The following is a 2,780-nucleotide window of genomic DNA, read 5'->3' on the forward strand; positions in this document are numbered from 1 at the left end:
GAATGTAGAACTCTGACACTCTCTATCTCACCAACAGTACAGAATGTAGAAGGAGGAGAGGAAGGGAGGGAGATGACCACAGTCAAAATATAAGGAATATATGAACAGGGTGCTATTTGAGACAGCCTATAGAACCTATAACAGTAGAAATGTATACTGTGGAATAACCAGAATAAATATACTCACCCACTGGAGTCCAGAGGAGAGGAGAGGTCCACCACTGGAGTCCAGAAGAGAGGAGAGGTCCACCACTGGAGTCATGAGGGGAGGAGAGGTCCACCACTGGAGTCCAGAGGAGAGGAGAAGAGAGATACACCACTGGAGTCCAGACGGGAGGAGAGGTCCACCACTAGAGTCCTCCAGGGAGGAGAGGTCCACCACTGGAGTCCAGAAGGGAGGAGAGGTCCAAAACTGGAGTCCTGAGGGGAGAAGAGGTCCACCACTGGAATCCTGAGGGGAGGAGAGGTCAAACACTGGAGTCTTGAGGGGAGGAGAGGTCCACAACTGGAATCCTGAGTGGAGGAGAGGTCCAAAACTGGAGTCCTGAGGGGAGAAGAGGTCCACCACTGGAATCCTGAGGGGAGGAGAGGTCAAACACTGGAGTCTTGAGGGGAGCAGAGGTCCAACACTGGAGTCCGAGGGGAGGAGAGGTCAACCACTGGATTCCTGAGGGGAGGAGAGGTCCAACACTGGAATCCTGAAGGGAGGAGAGGTCCACCACTGGAATCATGAGGGGAGGAGAGGTCCACCACTGGAGTCCTGAGGGGAGGAGAGGTCCACCACTGGAGTCCTGAGGGGAGGAGAGGTCCAACACTGGAATCATGAGGGGAGGAGAGGTCCACCACATGAGTCCAGAGGGGAGGAGAGGTCCACCACTGGAGTCAATAGGGGAGGAGAGGTACACCACTAGAGTCCATAGGGGAGGAGAGGTCCACCACTGGAGTCCTGAGGGGAGGAGAGGTCCACCACTGGAGTCCTGAGGGGAGGAGAGGTCCACCACTGGAGTCCTGAGGGGAGGAGAGTTCCACCACTGGAGTCCTGGGGGGAGGAGAGGTCCACCACTGGAGACCTGAGAGGAGGAGAGGTCCACCACTGGAGTCCTGAGGGGAGGAGAGGTCCAACACTGGAGTCCTGAAGGACATACTTTGCCCCCTGTGGTGGGGTCTGGTAGTGCAGCCTGTCTATACTATGGCGGGGAGACAGACAGACAGACAGACAGACAGACAGACAGACAGACAGACAGACAGACAGACAGACAGACAGACAGACAGACAGACAGACAGACAGACAGACAGACAGACAGACAGACAGACAGAGACACATTTAAGATGAGGGAGGATACACATTTTTTATGAGTTTGGCCTTATTTCGATCACAGCATTTTGGATGACTGTCATTCATATTCCATTCTCCCCGTTCAATGCAACATCGATATGTTTAAGCTACTACATGTCATGATATTCTAATGTTCCCTATAGCCATCATGCAGTTGCTACATCCTAGCTTATGAATGAAAGGTTATAACGTAGGTGTACAGGTCGAGAGAAAACTTTGAGTATGTGTACAGTCAGCAAGCAGTTTAGCAGTTACACCGGTGGTCCTACGTGGCAATAAATTAATAAAGCCAAAAGCGTACCTTGACTTGGAAGAGTTCCAGTGTTGGATAGCCGTAGCCAACTAGCGAACATACCACCCCTCTCTGTTTGAGACGGTTGTTTGAGTAGGCTAAACTAGCTATCTGCATTAGCTGCTGGCTAAGTAAGTGAAAGTGAAAGGGAAAAAATACAACTAAATAGTCTGCTAGCTCTCTCCCACTCTCTCTTGCTTCTCCTTCATTTTTAAAGAAATGTATAGGTTCAAAACTGTTCAACTATTGTCTTTCTCTTTGAGTCAACTACTCACCTCATTTTATGCACTACAGTGCTAGCTGGCTGTAGTTTATTCTTCCAGAACTAGATTGAATATCTGATACTTTGATTGGTCGGACAACTTGTCAGGTCATGCTGCAAGAGCTCTGATAGGTTGGAGGTGGGTGGAGCTGTGGAGCTGTGGTGAGAGAAAGGTTGGCTGTTGGCCCATTCCTGAATCAATCCCTAGCAGTGGAACTTGCTGAGGGGAGGACGGCTCATAATAATGTCTGGAACGGAGCAAATGGAATGGCATCAAACAACTGGAAACCATGTGTGCCACCAACGTCCTGTGATCCCTAGACTCTAGTCCAGTGTTTCCCAAACCCCTCCTGGATCACTCTAGTCTTTCCACTTGTTTGATGTATTCCAGTAGTAGCACCAGCTAGTCTAGTCAACTTGTGTAGATCTGATAGAATGGGATAGATAACAATCTGGTGGTAGGTCAACCCTGCCCTCTGATAGGCCAGGAGTTTTCACCAATCCTTTCAGGGACCGTATGTATTTTTGGGTTGGCAGGTAGCCTAGTGGTTAGTGCATCGGGCCAGTAACTCAAAGGTTGCTGGATCAAATCCCAGAGCTGACAAGGTAAAAATCTGTCATTCTGCTCCTGAACAAGGCAGGTAACCCACTGTTCCCCGGTAGAGCAACATTGTAAATAAGTATTAGTTCTTAACTGACTTGTCTAGTTAAGTAAAGGTAAAATATATATATATGTACCAAGCAGCTCCGAATAGGAGTGATTTATAATAGCCTTTTAGATCATAATGAATAAGATGACATGGACGAGATGTCATCATCTATACTTGTATTCAAAGAAGAATACAAGTATATAGAATACAAATATTACAAAACATGCATGTATGCAACAAG

This window comes from Salvelinus namaycush, chromosome 2 (assembly GCF_016432855.1).
Source record: "Salvelinus namaycush isolate Seneca chromosome 2, SaNama_1.0, whole genome shotgun sequence".
Taxonomy (NCBI): Eukaryota; Metazoa; Chordata; class Actinopteri; order Salmoniformes; family Salmonidae; genus Salvelinus; species Salvelinus namaycush.